The sequence below is a fragment of the Danaus plexippus genome, assembly GCF_018135715.1.
Source record: "Danaus plexippus chromosome 3 unlocalized genomic scaffold, MEX_DaPlex mxdp_34, whole genome shotgun sequence".
Taxonomy (NCBI): Eukaryota; Metazoa; Arthropoda; class Insecta; order Lepidoptera; family Nymphalidae; genus Danaus; species Danaus plexippus.
Window position 1 is genome coordinate 369109 of NW_026869846.1, and position 17940 is coordinate 387048.

The 17940-nt window shown below is 37.3% G+C and overlaps 1 protein-coding gene across 3 annotated transcripts in view; it reads right to left on the reverse strand.

Moving 5' to 3' along the window:
• LOC116776818 (ecdysone-induced protein 74EF) overlaps positions 1-15594 on the reverse strand; it is a 100084-nt gene extending 84490 nt beyond the window's left edge. Inside the window, exon 1 of one of the 3 annotated variants that reach the window (XM_032670188.2) lies at positions 15408-15594. The gene's annotated coding sequence lies outside the window, so the exon portion shown is untranslated. The remainder of the gene's footprint in view (positions 1-15407) is intronic. The other 2 variants (XM_032670105.2, XM_032670266.2) reach the window with 2 other exon arrangements.
• Between the last annotated feature and the right edge of the window lie 2346 nt (positions 15595-17940).

The following is a 17940-nucleotide window of genomic DNA, read 5'->3' on the forward strand; positions in this document are numbered from 1 at the left end:
CTTTCGGATTTTGAATTGCATTTTTTGGATTTCGACTTGTACGAAAACGACCAGAAAATATAATAGGAACCTTTAGTTTGAAGTAAAGTTAAACAAAAATAATTCGTTTCAAGCGTACTCTAGGACCGGATGTTAGATCGAATTTAATTTGACTATAAAGAAAAGAGGAAACGAGGGTATGCGAACCTTCTATGTAGTTCCGCGGCGATGTTAGTCAGTGGAGGAGTATTAATAGGATAGATGCGTTGCGCAACAAGAACGATGCACTGCGGCTCGGCTGCAACGCCTCGGCTCAGGCGGCCGATTAACGCCTCATCTACAGACAACTCTCACCGGATCACCGGCTAACTCACTACGATGTAAATATTCAGAGAAGCACTGAATTGACTTTAAACGACTGCAGTATCGTGTTCCGCGACGGCCACGACAATATACGACCGAGTCGTTCACGTAAGGCTAACGAGTCGACGGGAGACACTTCCGTAATGTACATAATAATATATGTACAATATATTATTCAAATTATATATACGGCGCGGCCAATGTCAGTCACTATTCTTTTAAGGCGCCCAGCCTTGATCGGTTGAACCCGACTATCGGCTCGCATTACTGTTTTCGGTACAAAGAAAATTTGTTTTCGTCGTATATCAAGTCTCGGACAGCGCCGGAGTCCACGTCATTAATGGTCCGTACGTTTTAACCGGCCGTTTAACTGATCCCAGTTTAACCGGGCGGTATGCGCCGGCGCGGCGTCTCGCTTTACTCTTTTTGTATTCGTTCTTACATCTAAGTTCGGAGCGGCTTGACCTATTTACTGCAAATAGACGCAGCCGGGATCCGAACCCGCGCCTCGCACGCGCCGGTTTATAGGCTGGTGATTCATTATTTTACAACATATCAGATATAAAAACAGTTCTTATAATATTAAAGGTTTGCCGAACGGTTTCCAAAGGCAAGCTAACGTTCTAGACCCGCGCGAGATTAAAAAATGTTGTATCAATGAAATAAATGAAGCCTTTTTATTATATAGATATCGATTGTCAGTAGGGCCTGCGATGGGTGCGCTGTCGCCGTCACAAAGAACGTAGTTAGACACGTCGATAAATCGCACACTATTCTATAGCCGCCGTATCAAGTTTTAATAGTGGGCCGTTTGACTCGAAGCTTTCGGCTAAGAAATTGTTAACAGGAACGTTTAACCAAACGTTATTTTCTAAATAATTCCGCTAAGAAATTATTCTTCTATTCTTAATATTAAACCTGAGCTCGCACTCTCTGCATACACTGCGAGCGTCGTAACACATTTCTACAGTTACAACTATAACTTTTAATTATTCATCATCAATAACTGCAAATAGAATTCTTAACTTTGTTGCAAACGAACAATTTAATTTACACATTATTATACAAAGCAAATTATTAACTATACCTCATGGTAATCATTTAGATTCGATCCTTACTTATGATCTCTGAAATGTTTCTAGATAAGTAATGCTAAATATCTAACTGTAGTAACCAAGTTAAAGAAATATACATTTAATTTTATGGCCAGTCAAAATAAATAGTCGTAAATACCAACAGTGTTAGTGACTCGATGGACTGGCGATAATTTGACAACGAAATTGATATAAAAAAGTTACAAATGTCAAATGTGACTATGACAGATAGCACCCACTTGGCCTTTTGTAAGTGTGATGTAGAGCACCTCGGACCCTTCAATCTGACGCTTTAAAATTTAAATAATTATAGTAATCGTTCAATGTGCTTTGGAAGAAAGACATTTTTTTTCTACGCATACTAACCGTAAATAGCATAAGTGGGAATGGACTTTGTAATGTTTTTATTTAATAATGATATAATTATTGTAGCCAAAAAAAGCGAGTACACGATGAGTGCGCACGCGCATCACTTTCACCGTCGTCTTCCTAGCTGCGATCGCTACACGACACACACGACACGTTATTTGCCTTTTTAACATAATTCATATCCGCAGTCACTGCCTCGAAAACGTTGAAGTAAAATCTGTACTATGAGATTAGTTATGTACGTAGAGAATCCGTGTGGATACGAGCGAACTCGTATGGAAACAGTAGTATGTTTGTATTGTTTTGTTTGTATTTTAACTATAGGTAATGTATAACAAACGAGAGAAAAAATAAACAAGATGCTTCTTAATATTTTGAAATATTTAAGATTTTTAATTTCACGTAGAGTTTTTTAAAGTCACATCGGTACCCACTACTGTTAATAAAACGTTATATTTAAATATTTTAAGTATCTTTTAATCATCTCGATTTTCATTACGCTCTAAGTTTATATATTTTTTATAATAGTAATTTAATTGTCGGGTTGTTTCCATGGCTTTTATCCTGACTTTCAGTTTTAGCCCAACCTTTTCATGTCTTATGGTCATTTTATTGGAGATAAAAGTACAATTCTCAACGATTTTCTATTTAAAATTGACGGTAAGATTCAAAGCCATGAACGCAACTTCAAACGTTTCTAATAATTATTAATTAATCAATATAACGCAAGCAATTTAAGTTTCAATTGAAGTTCTCGTGAAAGCGGCGTTGTGTCACTCTTACTGTGCACATGCAACTTGCACATTACAATTCTTACGACACCGTCTTTATCTACCACGTGTCATTCAGTGGTTGACTTCAATATTTAATTCGTCTTCTATTGAATATAATTAAATCGGTTTGAATACTACTCTCGTGTTCGTTACAAAGGTTTAAAACTAAAAAGCAATAAAAGGAACGAGAGCTCGTACGGATAACGACGAAGTAACAATATCAATTAGTGTTGTTTTATAAGGCGCTCGCAGTGGTTCGGACCCGGCCAGTGTACACGTATAACGTGTCTTACATCCCTGGAGTGAGTCTCGAATCCCTGTGCTAGCGAAGTCCTCCTCGCCTTCGCCGCAGCACACAGGCTCAAACCGTCAGCCATTAGAGACTCGCATACGCCAGCGCAGTGAAAGTACTTTCGCGGGCTCGCTGCCCCGGTCGTCGACCTCGGAGCGGGACGGCGCTATGCGAACGAACGAGACGGCCGTAGTTTTCTCAGGAAAGCCGTGAAAAGCCGAGTGCTGGGCGCGAAAGTTAGTTCATCAGGAAATCGCCGCAGTAATGTTGGAACCGAATGATTTTTATGCTCCAGCCTTAACCGCTCGTAAAATGTTTATGGTCGGCTATTGTGAGATGACCTGCTTCTGACCGGATTTTCTCGATTTTTCCCGAAAACGGCGTCCAGTTCTCGGTTCCTGTTTGATCTCGTGTTTACGAAGAAAGTAAAACAGCGTTACATCACACGCTGCATCACGCGGCGGGGGATAACATGTTGCTTTATTAACGTTTTATGACAACTGCCGCCAGTTAACTTTACACGAGCAGTTAAAATGTGATGTCGTTTATTTTGGCTACATTATTTTATTATTACTTTCAGTCAATGCGAGCGAGTCGATGCTAGAGATGTTTTGACATATACGGCAAGCCTTATACAATAATCGATCTTTATGACACTTCTCCAAGTATCTCGCTATTGAAGCAAATCTTTTTCTTAATTAAATAATTGGTCACATCACACTAAGGTAGTTCTAGTACGCACGAACTAACCAAGTTTCATGTCCCCGCAGTAAGTGTGTTTGTTTATCTAACGAAGATATATTTAAATATTTGTGACTTTGCCAAATATTCTATTGGCACAAACTAATATAATGCACCGGGATCGCTATATATTATTCAATTCGTTTATGATGGGAGACATCACTATCGAGCAGTCAAAACGTTGGTAACTCTAAAATAAACGATCCCCTATAATTTACAGACTTGCCTACACATAATACGTAACTTAGGTCTTGGTTCCTGACAAGGGGCTCGCTACCTCCTGACATCGATACTGTTTATCATATTATTTACTTACTTCACTACATTAAAATGATCGACAGCTCGCAGTGTATGGATAATAATAGGTATATCTTATAGCCATGACTTAAAACAGGATGAAAGATTAGGAGGTAAGCTAGGAATTGAATTTATGACCCAACATGTACCTAACATTGTTGCTGGGCTTGTGTTTTAATCGGCGATTACTGTTCTGTGACACAAAACATCTCTAGTTCATAGTTGTTGTAATGAAATGAAGCCAGTCCATTGATAGATAAGGTTTTAGTGATAATATTTTATGTTAAATTTTGATAATGATTTTGGTCAGTCGGCGCGGGCGCTGGCGGACGTCGCTCTGACAGTGAAAGCGCAGTGTTTTTATTGACACAACAATAAAACTTAATACTAGTCATTCGTTAGTTTAAGAATATCACTTAAATTTTGCATTATTTTTTATTATCACTAAAAGTCCTTGACGTTTAGTAAACGCTTGTATATATTAGATGTGTATTAATTAAAATCTGATTATACGAATATGAAATTATAATTATGATTTCCTTTGATTTATAATGAGACCTTGTTGTTTCTCAGTCTATTTAAAATAAAGTTAGCCATTGCTGTTATAACGAAGCCGGCTTTTCGTAGATACAGTTCGAAATGGGGAACATTCTCCAGGCGACTGTCACTACTGCTGCTGTACAGGGGATATGAAAGTGTTTTGTAGCCAAAAATGGTTTATTCGACCTTATTTGTGAAAACATCCCAGAACAATAGCGCAGAAGTTGGTGAGCCATTCAACTTTCAAAGTAAGTGGATGTGACGCAATGCGCAGAGCACCACAGACGACACAGAGCACACGGAGGAAGTAGGCTGTTGTAGTGTAGTAGCGACAACATTAAGACGACAAATTAATTTATACTTTTGTACAAGTTTGTGTGTATGTTGACGTAAAATTAAAATTAAATATGCCATCAAAAGGTCGGGAGTGGACTTACAGTTTAGAAAAATTATTAGACTTGTGAATTAACGAAATATTATGAATATTATTGTAATATTTGTTTGTCCGAGTTCACGACGACACGAATCCGAAACAATCTCTACATGAGTATAGCAATAACAGCGCGTGTCCCAGACTTGAGTTTCCTGTCACGCGGTGGTACGGGGGGTGCGTATCGATCCTTACAGCGTACTACGTTAGCGTGATACTACGTTGTTACGTTAACGATCACGTAGATGGTATTGAATTGGGTTTCCGGGTGAATCGTACCCAGGGAAAGTTTCATATTATAAATATATTTTGTAATGAAAATGAAAGGAAAACGCAGTCTCTTCCATTATAACAAAAAAATCGATTATACGAGTACTCGTGTGTTCTTAAGTTATCAATTATAAGGAATTGTTTTCACACTTTTAAATATATGAAATATAGTGAAAATTATATTATGACCTCGTTATGTAAGTCATTGATACACGTGGTCCCCCCGCCTGCCCCCCTCGCCCCAGCAGCCCTCACACCCGCCCACCCCGTGTCGATGATACTATGAATGGCGGGCCGGGAGAAAATGCTCCAATTGAAAAATATTTGAGATATTTAAAACGTATAATATATATAATATTCTTTTTCGATTGTATGGCACATTGTACAGTTTATATCTGAGCATGATGAATCAAACAAACAAAAATATAAAACAAACTTTATTATTAATGTTTGTTTTAAATTTGAAACAAGCGCGAATGAGCATTAACTGAAGGACGTGTGTGAAACTTGATACGCCACCAGCATGACGTCATCAACTACTAAAAGATAATATTCAAACAGTCATGTTCAGTATATTTTCAAACTCTTTGTTTTCCAACCTCCTCACTATTTCCCAGTTCGTGTATCATGACGCCCCCAGCCCGCCACGTGTACATCCCCCCCTCCCCGGGCACCTCGCCTTCCTCTCACTACGAGGCTTTATTTATAATTCCCGGTACTATTATAATTACTGTATAAATTACTTGTGATGTAATTCTACTTCGGCGTATGCTTTAAATTTTTATAATAAATACTTTTCATTTGAATAGTTGGCTGTCAGAAACTTATGTTTTATACGATGGAAGTTCTAAGAGCTACGACCCGTCGCCCGTCGGAGCGAGGCTGCTCGGGTCGAGTGCTACGGCGTAGCAGCTCCGTAGACCGGGCGCGAGCCTCGCCCGGACGCTTGGAGGCTTCGAAAGAATGGAAGAACTCTGTTGAAATATTCTCATTGTCAGTCTTACATTTACGTCTCAGTTGGTACTTGTGATTTATTTAATTAGTACAAACTTTTCGGTTTGTCACTTACATATGTATATGTTTCGAGTGCGAGTGCTCCCGAGCAACACTCTCCGCTTGCGCCACGCCGTATATTTATAATATATTCATAACTCTGCGTATTAATGATAACATTAATATATTAAAGACGTCGGAGGTCCGAATGGAAAGTTTAATTGGCCATTCACTATGGGATGCATTATGCAAGTTTTCTTAAATTTTCCCTTCAACAGGAAAGTTATGAATCGTACATTTAAATAATTAACTATTATATATCTTCCTATATACTGAACCAGTATATTTTATATACATGTCTATCTCTTTCTCTCGCAGTTTACGTCATCAAGTTTTATGGTGTCTAAGTCGGGGCTCGTGTCACGTGAAAGTGAGAGTTGAAGTTAAAACGTTACACATAACTGCATGATATGTTATTGAGGATTCATTGTCTGGTCACATAGAGGATAACAGATTTACTATATTATATATATTGTTCTTATTATTAGTATCAACAATATTATATGTAAGGTACAGTGTGACACGCCGGTGACGTCACCGTATCCTTACTGCAGACCTCTCGATGCGCCTTGATACCAATCATCGTAACTCACTCCTCGGTTTCACATTGAAACTGGCATTTATTAGACAGTTCTTGATATATTCATTACGTTGCTCTTTTTATACAAACAATTTTTTTAGACCAATAAAAGTATTTATTTTTTATTTTTAAATAATGTCAGGGATTTTCAAAATGGAACACCAAATTTTTATTTATGCCTAAAATCATACGAAAATAAAAACTGTCAGAAATCAGAAATGGCGCGCTGTGTGTCTATTTTTAAATGAACGAATGACCTCAGTGCATGAATGTAGTGCCAATGTCACAATATCTGGGTCTATGTCAGCCCGAACGGCCTTAACGCGGCGATTGAGGTTGGCTCATTGTGGCCTTATATGGATGTTTCTGTTGCCTATGGAATTTTCGGTAGTGTAACTACATCGCGTGATAAGAGTAATACATATATGTTTTTATACTTTAGTCTTCATAAGTAAAAAGTTTTTAATCTATTTCACTCTATGATCTAAAAGTGACGTTTTTGATTAATTTTGCATTTTTCCTGACACTAGTGCATATACAAATAATAATTTCGATTTCGATCAAAGGCAAACGATAATTTTTTTTGATTATATTATTATTTATATCAGCAACATCGACCACTTTGTCAAAACAAGACAATTTTATAAAAAAAAATAATGTAAAACCAATACGGAGATCTAAACACAGACTTCTAATTAGGTCATATTGTATTTCATTATAATAAACAAAAATAATATCCTTAAAATAATCAATAGCCGCCAATAATATTCACGTCATTATCGAAACAGGTTCAACAATTTATAATATTGCAGATTTAATCGGTTCTAGTATAGGCCCAGCGCTAGTGTCATAGCGACTGGCATTGAGCGTAACCTTGTTATCCCTTTCCTGCTCGTTCCTATGGTGGCTGCTATCTGCATCTCGCTCTAATTGTGTAGTTTATGTCACTACCGGATTCCGAACGCGTTGAGCTGTTCACCTAAAGGCGGATTGTACTCTGACGTTCGGCACATTATGACTTTGACATATTTAAAAACGAATACATAAAAAAAAACATTATTCTCCTTCAAATTTTCCTTTATATTTTCTGATATTAACTATTTAGTTTAAATTAGTTATCTATGAGAAGGATGACGAGAAATTGGCTGTATAGAACGGAGTAGTCTCAATGCCATATACCTTAGTCTGTCATCCTTCTAGAATAAAGTTCCAAAAAACTTTTTCGAAACCGATTTCAGTTAGAATTTAGAAGTTTTGCATGAAGTTAGAGCCTACTTTTAAGTGTAGACTTTAAAATGCTGGTTTTTTATTGTTTTGATTTTAAGTTCACCTGCGTGTAGATCTTTAACGTATGATCGCTTGTGATTAAGGTGGCGAGTGTCGAAAAGTGGGACGGGTTATGAAATAAGTTATTGTTAACAGCAAGTGACAAATGCGGACGCAGCTGAACTATACTTTCGCAACGACCTGGTTTTTGATATAAGGTCTACGTCAGCTTATGAGTCGTCGGGTTGGTGAGTATTGATTTAAATTGGAACGATTATAACACAAACAACCGAAGTGACGGTTGCAAAAACATTTCAGTCTTGAACTTGGCTTTTGAAATAGAACAACGAATAATAATTTTACATTTTGATAATAGAGCCACCGAGCCAGAAATACAATTTCGAAGAACCGATAGGAAATTATAAAGCTATCAATCATTAAATTAAATCTAAACACTTAGGTAATTGATGATCGACTCCGGCCAATAATTCCAACGACGTAAATGATCGGATTTTTTATTTATATTTTCACCCTAGTCCTATTTACATAAAAAATGGTCACATTTCTAATGGACACGCTATTGAAATAATGAAAAAGAGAGTTTAATCGATTTTCACTAGGAGAGCTAAGTATTTGCTTAATAAAATTACACCTTAAGTTAGCCCAGACTGCGCTATAGTCAGTGGGATGTCGATTCAGCCGATCACAAGGGTGCTTCGGAAAAACAGGGAGACATACATACAGAAGTTTTGGGGTCGTGTAAATCACGACATACACATAATCGTGATTTTATGCGGAACTCTAAGCTGTACTAAACCAATAAAATAGAATTAAACCTCAGAAGGTTCGACTTGCAACTCTTAGCTGATATAATAAACAACACAATAGCAATGTAGTACACCCTCCCCCCGACGCGTTACGTTGCGTTATAATTAAAAGGTAAAAATATATACATGTGTAATGTTGTGAGATCGTTCGTGGCGGGGACCTTCGCTGCCTGCGAGTGACCCTCGAATCAATTTAAACTTAACCCACTGATCATGACACACATTCAGCGATTACGGGCGAGCTGAGCGTGCGCCCGCGCTCGATAAATACACCAATTTACGCCCCTCGTATTTTGGTATGTGGGTCATAGACTCCCGACACGATTTTTTTATACAGTTGACTGCTTCAGTTCACACACTTCAGATGTCCTGTCGGCCTCCGTTCTGAAAGATTAATTTAGTTCGCAGCCTATAGCCGACCTGCAGCGCTCAACTCTTTTAATATAGCATGGAAACTAACACCGGTAAATAAACCAAGAACGCATGACACTGTTTGACTTTATTTTAGTGTCTTTATAAAAATAATAACGTTCGAATTGATTCGGCGAAGGCGGAAAGAGCGGACGCCAGATAGAGGCAAGGCCAGCCGTCAAGGTCTACGAAAAATAATGTTCGAACAGACGTGAACCCTAAACATATAGCCGGAGAGTCCTCTATCACACGCGCTATGCGAGGCTGGAAGACAATGATACGGCAACTTTAAATGCAACATATTTCAATAGCTAGAGATCAAGGCCGTCACAGAGCTGGAGCCTGAGGGTTCAGTGCTGCCGTAGTGAGAACAGCCGCAACGATGACGCGCCACTTGCATTACGATTATTCAATATTTATGATGAATACGAACTAAATGTTTGCATTTTAAAAAGTGGGGAATGAAAACAAGCGAATCATTTGTTTTCGTTGCTCCACTTCTTAGTGATGGTGATTTGTTGATTCGCCCGCTTGTACGCGTGTGTGCGCTCGATCTCAAAATTAAATAAAATGCTTTTATTTTCTTCTATATGTAAATAATTCACTTCATATTAAGGACGGCAGTGTTAATAGAATCGTAGATTATATAATTAATTCTTGCTCCATCAACATTAAAACTTTTTTAATTACCGAAAATGGCAAAACAAATACAGATTAAACAGAACTAGGTCAGGGATGACCAAACTATTTTTCACAGCGAACCCGTCCGACGCGGCGACAGAGACGGAGATAACGAACGGCGAAGGAGAGAGAGGGACGGAGAGACATCTAGTAATACAGAGTCAACGTTCTAAGGACATTAAATTACTTGGCGGCAATTTATTATAAAGTGTAGGATCTGTGCTGTAGTATTAATTTAATTACTATGTAATAGTATCTGTATTCTGTTTCTGTTCATAATATGAATGTAACGGCGAGTTGGAGTACACTCTGAACGAGCGTAGAAAGTGACGAAAATTACGACATTAGTTTAGCGTTCAAACATTGAACCGAGCGACCTCGTAAAGTTTGGGGTTATTTGTGTAAGAGTTGAGGATGTTAAAAAATGCCTTAAGCGGCGTTATTAAAAGAGAACTCGTAACAAACAGCAAGTATTATTAATAAATGTGATGACGGCCGCCGTAACTATGCCATCCGAGCGAAAATACACACGTCCAGGTGACGAAGGATATAGGTTGTGAATATTAGCAATTAATGAAATATATTCGGGCCGCGTCTATTAGGAAGTCGATATCAGCACATCCGAGGGGCGAGTATCAATGTGGGCCAAGGTTGACGTGACGGACCATTGCAGCTTGACCTCCGAGATAGCAGTATCGCACCCACCTTTATTGGTTACCACGACACACGAGGAGCTGGGGAACAGGGGGGGAGATCTCCTTAGATTAGTCTCCTACAATGCGAATAGACAAATTTTACTATCGGCTTGCCAATTTTTAAGATACCGATAAACGTCATTACAACTTTAAAAAATTACATGGATTATTTTTTTATTTTTGTTCGAGAATCTAGAGAGTCCGCGACCTCGGCAACCGAAACAGTTACTAATAACACGTCCCTAACAAATTTGGTGAAAGATTTTTACGACCAGCCGTAAAAGAAAGTTTTTTAGAATTGTCTCCATCACAAACGCTTGTATCGGACGGCCGTAAAAATAATAAAAATGTTTTCAATGCCGTCAACCCTTTCAGTGCGGAACAAGAGGCTGTCAGGACGCGGTTATTTATAATCGTTTTGTTTTCTAAGTTTTGGGATTCGTCGGACATTAGTTAAAAAACAAATGACTGTTTCGACTTTCGAGATAGGTAATTATTCAACATTGAATTACCTGTTGAGCGTTGGCAAACAACGGACGTTGAGGTCATACATTATAATAATTTTAAGCATTTCTGATTTCATAGTGTTGCTGAAATCTCTAAGTCATTCTCATAAAGAACTCTCTCTAGTTTTATTTACAGTACATTCGACGTTTCACCCTAGCTTGGCGGAGTATTAGCGCGATATATGTACATACAATAATATATGATTATTCAGTCAAAATATCGGTTACTTAATTAGTCGACGTAAGAGCCCACAGTCACGTACGACGTGAAACGAGTTTCTCAACAGCTATTGGCGTGTAATTCGTTTCGCGACGTATATTAAAACATAGTTTTTAATATAAAAATGTAATGTTGCCATATAGTAATAATAATGTTCGTTTATAATATTTTCGCGTTAATTATTACAAGTGGCAACATTCGTCGTTGCCCTTGTTTAGTCCGTAGCATTTTTCGCGGTGCGTAAGTTTTTGTCTGCGCATCAGCGATGTGTGTCAAGGAGAACGTTATATTGGAGAAAAATTCGCAGACCTTGACGTTTGTAGATTAGAATTATTAGGACCGTCCGAGTTATTTTATTATGTGGGATTCTTATTTTGGGATTTATAAAAAGATGATACACACAGAGCGGCCTTCGTCTGACGAATAGTTTTTCTTCGCCGACTTATTATAATGTAGGTTTCTAGTGCATCGATTTAAAATAAATTAAAATAAAACGTCTTTGTTCTCGCTAATCCTAACACGTGACTTCGTTATGTGTTTAAATTTTAAAGTTTTTGAAATTTATTTGACAATATTTTGCCACGTTCTCACCACGTTATTTATATAAGCGATGTAATCAAAAAACAAACACACACACACACACACACACAAATGTATTTCTCATTTATATTTATCAGTGTTGGTGTTTTGGTATTTTCAATAATTCAAATTATATACCAAATATGCCTTTAATATATCAGAGAGTCACTGTAGTTACATTCATAATATTTTGCTACTAACGGTATAAAATATAAGTGATAAAGTTCGTAAGGATGGATGGACGTTTGTTGCTCTTAAACATAAAAACTACTTCACCGATTCTGATGAAGCTTAGAGAACAGAATAAGACGTAGGCTATAATTTATCCCTCTATTGCATTGAGTTCCCGCGGGATCACTTCATAACTGTATGTGGTATGGAGTCATATGACAAATCATAGATGTCGCTGACGATCAGCTGACTTAATATATATTGTCTTTATAAACATTATATATTTCGCACTGAGCTTTATGTCGAAATGCCGCGGGAAAAGTCGCAGGCAAAGTCTTGTTATATAGTATGAATATCAAGAAGGCAAATATAATATGGTCCATGGAGTGTCCACGTGAGGGTTACTTCATTGATAAACTTTCATTGATAAACCTAATGTAACCTTTCCTTGGGGTCAACGAACTACTCTATTTTCGGGTGGTCGAAATAAATATTATTTTATTACAGAGAGATTGCGTTATGCCTCATGGAGAGCAACGCCGCATATCATGCGTGGTCGGTAACTCATCAGCGAGAACCGTATGTGTATACAAACAACTAAATATCTGTTATGACATAAGTGAGTGTGTACTGTTTAATAATATAATCAGAGGCAATCCTCCTCGCGCTTTCACTATCCGCCAGTTACTCAATTATTGACTATTAATTCGTGCGACGCTCCCTTCATGTCTATAGACTAAGCCTTTATAAGAGATATACATACATAAAGATCTTATTTTCTATTTGTTTGTTAATATCTTTATTCAGTAAACTTAATTCGATTCGATTCGAAAAATCGATATCTCGTTATGAATTCCCGAATAAAGAAACATTTACTACGAATGTTTTAAATATATCTTAAATAAGGTTTATTTTTTTATTTGGGCAGAAAAATTATGTATATGAAATGGGAATTACTTTATGAGAACAAACATTTTTAGCTAACCGGATAAAAGACCGATGACAATATCCTCGTAGCGAGGTAACAGACGCCGCTATGAGATCACAGCAACATCACTAACAAACAGCTTGAAGAGACTCCAACGAGTGATCTCATTGGAAGAACGTGAAAGTTAATTACGACTCTGGAATTAATGAAGACGATGTGTATTTAGAACTCATTTCGGACATACTATTCTCATAGGCAGTATTGTCGAGGATCGAAAAATCAACATTTACAACATTATAAACTACTCAGACAATGTTAAAGGCATTTTTCGTTGAACACACTATCAGTAACATAAATTCAGACCTTCAAGATACTTCGATGTCATTCGTCCTGATAACCGTTTTTTTAACAGTGACCCAATTAGACAAGGATGAATGACGAATTTCTTATTATTGTACTATATGAAGCGTCTGCTGAGGGGATTTTTTTTTGGTAACATATATACGTCTTATATAACATGCGGACAGGAGTCAGGACTGTCTGATGCCCATCTGCCCGTCTTCGAACCCGGCTACCGCGTCCGTAAACTGCGGAACAGTTGCAAGTCCGAACGGAAAGATAAGCAGTTATCATACGATGAGCGACCTTGCCCTTATCATAGTTACAGTACATGTGAGTTCGTCCCTGTTCGTCCATCCCCGTGTGATGAGGATGAAGCGAGATGGACGAATGACAAATGACAAACACGGGTTATGATTATAGTAAAACTGCAATGTTGCTGCTCTCACAGGTTTCTGTTTGTGAAAATATGAAGGACACAATGATCTATGTACTAAAACATGGCCTCACTTGAGTTATATAGTATCATTGAATTATTTAAATCAATTGGGTTTCGACAATCAAAATAAATCGCGGTGCCTGCTGTCGCTTGCGAGAGTTAAGACTATTAAGACTGATATCGAATAAACCCTCGAATATTTTCGATCTGTAAGTAATTGTTATTAATTATAGTTTGCTAATGTGCGTGTTCGTTTGTGACGTCACAACCTTCCTCTTTAATTATCGTCATATCGTAAGGAAAATTTTGATAAATACTGCTAATGAAATAACTGGAAAGTAACTAAGTTCAACGCCTACGGCGCATGTAGTTTGAAAAGCGCGGGAAAATGTCGTAGTTTCAAGATGGCCGGCCCTCGGGCAAGACGACGTTATATAAGCGGGCTGTTACCCTGCGAGATGGACCGACCTGATGATTACCATTACAACACAGATTGCGTATTAATGAAAACAATCGTTGTTCTTGTTTAATGGAACTCCCGAGCGTCCCCGTCAGCGATCAGCAGCTACAACACGAGAACTAACCTCCAGCGAGTATTAATGCTTTTCTGTTATTGTATTATGAATTGCCTAATGCCATTACGTGACCGACTGACCCTGTGGAATTGAACTTATGAAATTTTATATCAATTTTTCGTAGCTAACGTGTTATTACGCTTTATTATACACATTACTAATAAATATATTGTCCAGCGACGTTACATTTGTTGCCTTTTTATTGAAGCTTGGTAGGATTGTTTATTTTATGGATTACGATCAAGTGTGGACAGAAAAGAATTTATATATATTGCAAATGATGAGTTTGATACATTCTGCTACTCGTAAATATTTTAAACAACAAATCGCATACAAAACGCGAGATGCTAGTATAATAACAGTTGTAATTAAAATTATATTTATATAATATACGTGACGACGTGTTATTCGTGTGTCACAAACTTCTGATGTTATTTGATGAAACTAACGAACCTCATTTAATATAAAATGTTCTGTGTGAAGAACTGCGCAGTGGCAGAATAATACAAGGTCGGATAAGTACGCTTCTTCATTCATCACCGAGTCTTACCAACGTCCTTTGTTTTCTGTACCTTATTTGTTGATGTTTTTAATATATTCGTCATACTGATCTTGTTAAATACATACATATATAACTCGAAAAAATCATAAAATATTTTCCGTCTCACGAGGAAATAAAATATAAACAAATCAAACCCAAGTCTAAAATACAACAAGTGTGAACACGCCACAGACAGGCAACAATATAAAATTATAAATAAAAGTGAATGTCAAGGATCCGAGATCTTAATTACTTTAAACTTTATAAAAAAAACGTCGAGGTCGCAAATCCTGGAATAATTTACAAGGTTCCACGTAAACGTAACGCGAACTCACTCAAGGCGGACGGACACCAGAACGCGGAGACTATCAGGCGTATTCAGTTATACGAATAACATTAGTTTTGTGAATGACATAGTCACCGTAGTAAACATAACCTCTGAACTCACCGCATCCAAAATGCAATCCAAATGCACACATCCGTCCACAAACACCAAAAGAATCAATATAATATCAATAAAATGATCATTCAATATATAAAATCCCGTGCACGTAACACTCGTCACTGAGATACGGCGCGCGTGCTCCTCGCTCAACGTGCCTCGAGTCACTGAACGTCTCGTCAGTCGCCAGTCGCCACTCGCCAGACGGCTCACGGCTCACGGCCTGAACGGTGAACCGCCGGCCGCAGCGCCTCGGGACCGCAGCCCCCGCTACTGCGGAGCCCTGAAACATTACCTCATAGCTCACACCGTCCGAATATTCAGCTGTCAACGAGATGAACTCCACCGCGGAGACATGATACATCTTTATATTCAGCTCGGCCAATGGCCACCTGATTCTCGAGTCACTTGCGACGTTAGATTGTATTCCTGGCTGGCTGGGACACGCCGCTTTGTTCACGTATTATATTAACAATAAAAAATACAATTTTTAATATATTTTATAATCATATAAAGGATAAATAAAACTCAGTGGTGTTTGATTGAAATCTTTATAATATTAATGATATCGAAAGCACTCTTCGACATATTCTGAAGAACATCGTAGTACACGTTTTGATAAATAGATTTGTTAGCAAATTAAAGCTGATAAACAAAGAAATCTGTTGACAGTAAAAAGTAGGTAAAGAAAAAAGATAAAATATTATTTTGCTATAATATATATCATTTTTTCCTATATATTTTTCTATATTTCATATAGTTTTATGTACAGCCCTATTTTTTTTTCTACATCCCAACTAGTAATGAACATATCTTAGTATCAGCTTCACCTTTAGTTTTATCTCAGCAACATTTGTATGCGAAAGAAAGAATATAAATATATTAGCTAAAGACTACGCATTCGAGCTTTAACTTTTCATTTTTCCCATTCAGGTAACATCATAAAGAGTATATTTTAAGATTCTTAACTATGCTCGTTTCATGACACGCTCGATAAATATTTCAGGTTCCCCGCTTCAAATCATTTCCTTCTAATTACCTTCTAATCTGTGATGTAATTTTCTCTCATTCATTGTATATTTTTCTAAGCTAGAAAGTATGATTTTTAAAGTTTGAAATCTGTTAAATTATATAGAAATTAATTCTTCCAAAACATTACGTAACCCGCTGCCACTACTTCTACTTTCAACTATTTTAAATTATTACACACAACTTGTAATTCGTGAAGTATATATTAAAATGTCGATCCAATTTTCATCGTCACTGATACTGATCACAGAAACGTTCACATAGCGCCTCGTACGGATTATAGAGAAGAGAACAGACTGGGAGCGGACTGGTGATAAACGAGGATCACAATTATTAATTATGATTTTTATTTAATTATTGTTTTTAATTTTAAAAAATATATAAACAAATTGCTTTTAACTGTACTTGCATCGAAGAACAGTGTATTGAAACAGTGGAGTGCAAAAAGTACGCTAGTTTGGCTTAAAATATGAGAATAATATTCATAAATATTAAACAAATTTACAAAAAAATGGCAGATTCAAAATAAGAGCAACTGAGATACAACGAAGAAACGGATAACGGATGATTAGTGACAGCTTCAGTCATCAACCTTAGAGTACGGAACCCTAAAAATGAATTATGCTCTCATCAGTGAAATAACGTAGCAATTACTGTAAGGACGATCGCCGGATCCGACGACAGCCGACGACGGCCGACGACGGCCGAACCTGGCCGAGAGGAGCCGAGCGCTGGCGGCCGCGAGCGAGGCTGCGGAAGCCTGTCAAGGTGAGTTCTTTTCCCCCAACTACGTCATCAGTATTGTGTACTTTTAATTAAATGAGAGCAATTAATTGAGTGTTAGATCGCCTCAAAATGGTTAAGAATTATCTGCTCTGATATAAAATTAACGGTGACGATACTTAAAATTTACAGCGTCTTAAGGTCGCGTCTTTTTTATGGAGCAGGTAAGTACAACAGATCAGGGAAACCGAACAGCAAGTGTTGGACGCACTCAGTATAATTTTATAACTTTCATTGTATTGTAATTATGTTTATCACGCTATAGCATGTAGAATCAAACGACACTTAGTTATAAAAAAAATTGGGCTCTCGACAACGATATCGTCGCTTATGCAATTAAATCATTTTATAATAAAATAGGAAAATATGTAAATTATGTTATTCAGTAAATACCTCTGTGCATTTCTCTAATTATGATAGTCGGGAACGCCTTTGATAATTGTAAGTATAATAGTTTTTAAGTTGTTTGGAACAGAGAGCTTACGTACGTTATAATAATTTGCACAATCATTAACAACACCAAGAGATCAACGAGTCGAAGATCCTAATGATGCAGATTTCACTCGTCTTCTCTTTTATAAGAGAATTCTATTTTTATTATATAGAGGCGTAACGGATGTTAACTGTCACAAAGAAATTTATATATAATTTTTTTAAACTAGTAAAAGGCTTAGTACTTTTTCGAGAGCACTCAACGTAATGACCTGATGTTTCGGTGGTAGGAATT